A 7,920-nucleotide genomic window follows, 5' to 3' on the forward strand; every position below is an offset into this window, starting at 1 on the left:
GACTGTCCAATCCTATCCTCCATGATTACAAATGGTGTAGTCACACAGACCGAATGTGCACCTTACCCAGTGGTTTGAGGAGGGGGTTATCAGGGGGCCTGCTGGATATAAGTAAAATTCTCTCTTTTGACTGGAAATGCAGCAACTGTTACCCTGCAGATGCCTGATCTCATCTGAACTTGGAAGCTAAGCAGGGTCAGGCCTGGTTAGTACTTGGATGGGAGACCGCCTGGGAATACCGGGTGCTGTAGGCTTATACCATAGTCTTTCGAGACTGAAGGTTGCCAACCATTTACTGGAAGTGAACACAGGATTAGAGAACATCTCTGATGAGCTTACCCCCCACACTACCTCTTTTGCCCTGTCTACCTTTTCAATCCAAACAGTGGGAGAAGAAGGAGCAGAGGAGGTGAATGGGAAGACAAAAGTGGGTTCTCTCTGTTGGTCAGTTTCCTGAGGCGACTGCCTCAGCTGGCCACATGAGTGAGCCAGCGCCGCATCAAGATAATACATGGAAGCTGTTTGCACACTCAGAAGTGTTCTATATATACCCCAGTGGCTCCTTGTTGCGCCTCCAAGTGTACAATAATATGTTGCTGGAAATATGCTCTAGGCTAGGGGTGTAAAGCCGTAATGCTCTGACCCAGCACCTGGGGCCAAGATGTCATGACATCACATGACATTACGTGGTGTCACTTCCAGGTTTCCCCCAAAGGAAGGGCACTCACTGCTGTGGCTTCGCACCTCCCATTCCTTCTCCTGTAGAGACTCCCCCTTGAAGGGAAGCCTCCACTGGAGAAGGAACAGGAGGCACAAAGTCACTAGTGCCTCCTCTGTAATGATGGCAGAGTCTGAGGGGCAGTCGCGCACCCCACCTTGGCATAGTACCCGGGGCAGCTGCCCTTCAGTCTCCACCCTATTTACACCTCTGCAGGGGTGGCCAACCTTTCAACAGGGCTCCTGGACCTCCTCTAATGGTGTAGAGGAGGAAATTTCAATGGGCACCACTTGTCGTCCCCTCTTCTGCACCATTGATCGAGGTCCAGGAGCCCTAAAGTTGAAAGGGCTGCTCTACTCCTGCTCTAAGCAGTGAAGCCCTGCCTATTGAGCTTAGCTGGTGTCCTCCTGTCATCATGTGAATGGGCCCCTCACACCAATAATTTAATATGATAGCCAAAGTTACTATAAGATTTGAATTCACCCTAAATTGCTTTCAAATAGTATTCTGGAAGGCCAGATCTGTAAAAACAAAAACAAAAAAACTTGGCCAGACTTCAAGGCCTGGGAATTTTGGTACCAGCTTTGTTCAGTTGAGATCTCATTGGTGATGGTTTGTTTGTTTTCTTATAACTGCTTCTGAGTGCATTTTTTGCTTGGATGAAGGGTTGGATTTTAACAAACATAGGGGGAAAAGCGGTCTTTCAGAGCCCTTTGGCGAAAGTCACATTCCCGTTGACTTTTAAGACAAACATCTTATGATTAAAAGGTTGGCAAATAGGATTTGAAATCTTTCTGCCCATAAAAAAATATGAACGGTCCCAAACTTATTTTACGGGCAACCCACATAATTCATTTGAGATGCTGCTCAAAGGGAACCTAAAACAAAATGCACTAAATGAACCTCATTCATACACTGCCACATTTACCAGTGTTATCTTTGGCTTGATCTTTTTTTTTTTTTTTCTTTTCCCCCAGCAGTTTAATTCATTTTTAATTATGCAATATGATCGGTTTCCTGGGGAGTTTGAGGGAAGATAAATTACTCTCAAGTAATAAAATTCCAAGGCTTCTGATTTAAAGGGTTACTGCATACGGAGCACAGCGCTGTTTTCTTTCTGAGGGAGAAAAAAAATTATTGAGTGAGAGAGATTCATTGGAAAATGGAGCATTGTGTGTCTGCATAGTTAGTAAAAGGAAATAAAGCATCATAGCACATGCCAGTTTCACTGTAATATCAGATTGACAATGTAGACATATTTTGATACTGCGCTGCTGGTGGGTGTCGTAAACGTACCATAAAGCACATTTGCAGCACCACATGTAGGCAGCCCAGGTGATGGAACTGTCTAGTACAGGGGTCTCCAAACTTTTTGGCCAGAGGGCCGCATCAAACATCTGGCGTGGTGTTGAGGGCCGGAAAAAAAATTTAAATATTAAATTTAAATAAATAAATTAGAGATGGAACTTAAATGAGTGAATAAATGAATGAATGGGCTCATTCATTCAACCACTCTGGCCCTCAGAACACCCTCCAGACACAACCAGAGCACAGCTCTGGTCATGTACAGTTGAATGGGCCAGAGGCTTTCAGGGGACAAGAGGCTGGCTGCGGGCCAGATAGAGGCTTGTTGCAGGCTGCATCTGGCCCCTGGGCCGGAGTTTGGAGACCCCTAGTCTAGTACTTTATTTGGCTGTCTTCTGTGTGTACTTTTGGGGTGCACTTTGTGCGTGCACTGCGTGTGCAAATGAGAGTCTGTATGTTCAAGGGTGGATCTTTATTTGAGTGCCGATGTAGGTGAAAGAGTGCTCTCAAGTTGTCTGGGCTGTGCTTGATTTTAGGGACAGTATATAACTTTCCAACTTTTCTTTTGAGTCATGCTGCAACAAACAAAATTGCTGACATTGCCTATCATAGGGTAGAATTTGTGTTGTTGGAAAATGGAAAGATACCATTGACATTTCATTTTACTGATTTCCGTTGATGGGCAATACAGTAAAACTGCATTCCAGATTTGCGACCGAAATGCCTTGGACTTATGCAGAGATCAGAAACATAAAAAAAAATCCATATGACAATAACTTATTCTTTTACCTACTCAAATGTCTCCTAAAAATTCCATTACCTTGAGAACTACTCACAAAGCTGCTGAAAATCAGTGCTAATTCTAGACTAAAAGCACCACTTTTCATTACTCATTCAAGAAAAATGGGCATTGGTTTGTGCCTTGGTAATATTTGGAAAGACAACTAGGTCTCTTCTTTGCAAAAAGATGCCTGATTTAAATGCAAATTACAAGCTGTGATGCAATCACAATAAATTGAGTTTGCAGCTATATGCATATTTTGTAGAACATTTTTTTTTTAAAGAAAGCTTTTATCCCTTGGCAGAAGACAAATAGTTTCTCCAGTTAAACAGATCTTTCTCTTTTACTTAGATATCCTGCTATGACTATTCCTCCGCTTTCTCTTTCCGGAATAATTAACCATTCCAGATTGCATCTAGAATGCATTGCTTTAGATGATGAAATACTACCCCTGGTGCTTTTCTCTTCATTTATGCAAGTAACCCATGCAGGCCTTGTGCAGTGCAGCTTTAGATGGAATGCAAAAGTGGGGAAGAGGAAGGGCAACCTATCCGTGCTTTGTTTTTTTGCACTAGCTACATAACATCTCAGGTGGGAATTCATTGTGTTTCTACTCTGGTGAGATGCATGCATCTAATGCAGGGTTTCCCAAAGCGTGCACTGTGACATTCACAGGGGTGCCGCGGGACGACCCCAGTGGCCCCTCCTACCTGCTTTCTTGGGCACCACCATCTTGTATCTCACAAAGGGAGCAATCCTAACCAACTTTCCAGCAATGGCATAGCTGTGCCGGTGGGGCATACGCTGCATCCTGCAGTTGGGCGGCACTCAGTGGCGTAGCTAATGATCGTGTCGCCCAGTGCCGAGTTCAAAATGTTGCCCCGGAATGATGTCACAACCGGAAATGAAATGAAACCGTGAAAAATGGGAGGAACCCGCCTCCTCCCCCCAGCAGCTCACCGCCCACTTGCTCTGCTGCCTACCCCCAGTCAGTGGCATAGCTAAGGTATATATCTGCTACCTGAGGTCAGTTTTGTAGCCCCCCCCCCCCGGCATGACAAAAATCAAATTTAATTAATTAAATAAATAAAAAGTTATTGGTTCCATGCTGTATCATAACAACATCCCATTGGCACTCAGAACAATCAGTCTCACTTGTCAGTTTGGAGTTAAGCAAATCCACTTTTTGTTCCACAAGGCAGTTGTGTTTTCATTTTCTGGTTAATTGGCCATAACTTTTGATAGAATACAGATATTCCAGTGCGGTTTGTTGCACTGCATTCAGCATTAAATTACCTTTCCAATGATATATAACATGATGGTATCGTTCATACATACCTAGATTTTTACAATATTGGTCACTAGTGTCAAGCTCAGCTTGTTGCCCCCCTAAAGCTTGATGCCCAGTGCAACTGCTACCCCCTTCACCCCCTTAGCTATGCCACTGATGGGACTCACAGAGGCCTTCTCAAGGTAAGCCAATGTTTGTTTCCTTACCTCGGAGTCACATTGCCCTTAAGTCAGTGCTGGAAAGTGGGTTAGGATTGCGGCCAAAATCTCAGAAAATCCAAGATGGCAGCACTCAAATCTCATGATATTTGGGCACCAGCATTTTGGATCTCATGAGATCTCTTAAGATTTGGGCACCAGCATCTTGGATCTTGAGATCTTGTGAGATTTGGGTCCCATTGTCTTGGATCTCATGAGATTTCATGTTGAGCCCAACTGAGCCGGGAAGAAAAGGTTGCATGGATGTTGTGACCCAGGTAAGTTTTGGAACCACTGATTTAATGGGTTTCATGTTCTTAGCAGGAGAATGAAAGATCTCTGGTTGCCAATGAAGCAATTCAGAAATTTTACCTTGGAGTCTGATCCTTACAGGATGGCAAAATCACAGAAGGATTCATGCTGGTAAAACTCCAGTGCAGGTCAACCAGGAGTGCTGAACCAGGGCTTAATGTATAAGAATCCTCCTAGCTTATGTATGTATGTATGTATGTATGTATGTATGTATGTATGTATGTATGTATGTATGTAGCTTACTTAAGGTACGTATGTAACTCGGTGCATACCTGAACATATTACGTAGTTCTGAAGCTGATCCTGGAACCCGTGGAAAGCCCCCCTTCAAGTCAGCACCTTACCCAGAAGTTACTCAGTTGCTTTCAAGAAGCATCTGACAGCTGTGCAATGGAAAAAAGGAAGTCAAAAAAGACGCAACAACTTTCTTGTTGCTCTTTATGGCTTGCACGCCGCAGTCCCTCTCTCTCCCCTTCTGAGCCATTCTGGGCATAGAAGAGCAAAAAGCAGGTGCCTCTGTTTTTCTTCCCCTGCATGGAATGGCTCCAATGGGGGGGGGGGGGCTGCTTGCATGGCGCGGTGAGGCTCCCTGCGAAACTTAGTGCTTTGCACCCCCTCTAGCTACGCCACTGCTTGCTTTGGATCTAGTGACCATGTAGACTTAAGCTGCGTTCCTATGCAAACTTACTAGAGAAAACATCCCATTAATTAAACTAAATGGTACTTACTTCCGCAGAGACTGCAGCCTTTGTCTATGCTGGAGATGAACTCCTTTGCTGCCGATGCAAAAGGCCTCTTAATTTTGCAGGCCGCACATTGTAGCTTCGACCTCCTCATCTGTACTGAGAAATTGCCCTCATAACCATTGGCTTCCCAATTTGCACTCATGCAGAACTTGTCAGAGCCAGGAGAAAGGAGCACCAGTTTGCCTGCTCCCAAACCTGAGGGTGGGAGAAGCAGTTCTGATTTTTGCCAGAAGAGGGCAGCAGGAGTTGCATATGCTCTTGTCACTTTATCACTGAATTCCATTTGCACAGGATGCCCTGTGTTGGCAAGACTGTACTACTGACTTCTGGTGAACGGGCCAATATCACCCCAACTTTAAATGCCTCTTTCTAGGTTTTGGAAATATGGGGAACTGTGGAATTGAAATTCTTGGAAATATTCTATAGATAATTACATTCTTCAATGCGCAGGACATACTGAACTCTCTCTCTCTCTCTCTCTCTCTCTGTGTGTGTGTGTGTGTGTGTGTTTTGGCAGACTATTATCATTCATTCAAAAGGGAAAATATAGAATACAGTAGTAACTTGCAATTTCATCTGGTCAGGAACCAGAGCACAGATGAAAGTTAAAAACGGATGAATGTCAAAGCATAGCCTTATTTAGTTAGCAAATTTATTTGAGCCAGCAAAAGCATAAATAGCTATCTAACATGCAAATGCATGTACAACCTAAATAAACAGAAATAGAAGAAAAATAAAAATTAGAGCCTTGGCAAATGTCGTGGAAGGCTGGATGAAATTGGACAAAAGGGGAAAGCGTGTGGCCGACGTTTGAAATGTAGTTATAATTGAAAATGCTTGAAAGAGGAAAGTGCCAGAAGTCAAGTGGGTGAAAATCACAGTTACATTTGGATGTGGCATCAGGGTCACTAACTGTACCAGGGGGTCCGGATCAGAGAATGTCTCTCCAACATGCAGCTCCATTGTTTTCTATGTGTTCAAGTGACCAAATGTTTAAGGCCCCATCCTATCCAACTTTCTGGTGCAAACGCAGCCCTGAAGTAAGGGAACAAACATTCCCTTGTCGTGAGGAGGCCTCCATCAGTACTTCCCCACTGCAGGATGCAGCACACACCCCATTGGCACGGCTGCATCAGCCCTGGAAAGTTGGACAGGACTGGGCTCTAATTCTCCTCCTGATTTTTCTTTTTCCTTTAAAAAGTTTAACTGAAACAAAACTTTTTGATTTTGTCTTGTCCCACTGAGAGTTAAAGGCAATTAATTTTTCTAAAAGGCTGAAAGGAGAAACCTTGTTCTTGATCACAGAATGTGTTGATGGCAGAGAACCCAAATGGGATGTTTCACTGTCTGTGTGCTGCAGGCTCCACAATCCCTGGGGAAGCCCCTCCGGCTGTCATGGTCTTCAGTTCTCTCCAGGGCAAGGGCACGGCAAAAATAACTTAAAGGTTTTCTCGAAAACGGAAGACTTGCTTCCTACTGGAAATTGCTTGCAATTACTCTTTTCTGTGTGAACTTAGTTATTACTGAAACACTTTTTTAAACAGAAGGTACTCTTGGAAAATACATCTTTCATGAGAATATGTGCAAATATAACACTGGAACGTGTTTTCCAGGTGATGTGTGATCCTCAGATTCTTTTCTTATGGGAGTCTTTTTCTTATAAATGCATTCCCCTATATCTGTGGATCCTGTATACATGGATTCAGTTATCTGGATCTGGAGGCCTCCCTGCTTCCCCTCCCCCCACTCGCACCCATTACAGTACCTTTAATAGTGCTGGAAGCATGAGTGTTTCTTGCTTAACAAGGAACGTTCTTGCTTAACTGTTACCCTGCACATGCCCAATCTCATCTGATCTCGGAAGCTAAGCAGGGCCAGGCCTGGTTAGTACTTGGATGGGAGACCGCCTGGGAATACCGGGTGCTGTAGGCTGATGCCATGATCTCGGAAGCTAAGCAGGGTCAGGCCTGGTTAGTACTTGGATGGGAGACCGCCTGGGAATACCGGGTGCTGTAGGCTTATACCATGATCTCGGAAGCTAAGCAGGGCCAGGCCTGGTTAGTACTTGGATGGGAGACCGCCTGGGAATACTGGGTGCTGTAGGCTTATACCATAGTCTTTCGAGACTGAAGGTTGCCAACCATTTCTTGCTTAACTGAATTTGCAGGCAGACAGCCTGCACGCTAGAAGGAGAGTAACCAGGGCCTCTGAGAAGAATTTTATCAGGGGGTATAAAGCTTTTCGGGGGGCCCTTCCCAAACAGGGAAGGAGGTGAAACAGTGGGGGAGGGTGGTGATGGGAGTGGGCAAAAGAGGGTGAAACAGGTCAGGGGGAAGGGTTGCAACAGCCAGAAAAGTCTTTGGAGCCCAGGCCTGCTGGGCTTCCCAAAGCGGAGCCCAGGTCTACCTGCCCGTGTGATGTCAGCAGCTAGATACAGTAATACGGAAAACCAAACACACTCCTAAGTCTCTCTTGTTGTTGTTTGGCAACCTTCAGTCTCAAAAGACTATGGTATAAGCCTACAGCACCCGGTATTCCCAGGCGGTCTCCCATCCAAGTACTAACCAGGC

General features: G+C 44.8%; 1 protein-coding gene and 2 pseudogenes across 1 annotated transcript in view; all 3 read left to right on the forward strand.

The window, feature by feature from the left end:
* Positions 1-7,920, forward strand: part of GRM8 (glutamate metabotropic receptor 8) — a 504,716-nt gene that overhangs the window by 121,681 nt on the left and 375,115 nt on the right. The window lies entirely within an intron of this gene.
* Positions 135-254, forward strand: LOC136657928 (5S ribosomal RNA; annotated as a pseudogene).
* On the forward strand, positions 7,164-7,282 carry LOC136658141 (5S ribosomal RNA; annotated as a pseudogene).

This window comes from Tiliqua scincoides, chromosome 7, assembly GCF_035046505.1.
Source record: "Tiliqua scincoides isolate rTilSci1 chromosome 7, rTilSci1.hap2, whole genome shotgun sequence".
Lineage (NCBI taxonomy): Eukaryota > Metazoa > Chordata > Lepidosauria > Squamata > Scincidae > Tiliqua > Tiliqua scincoides.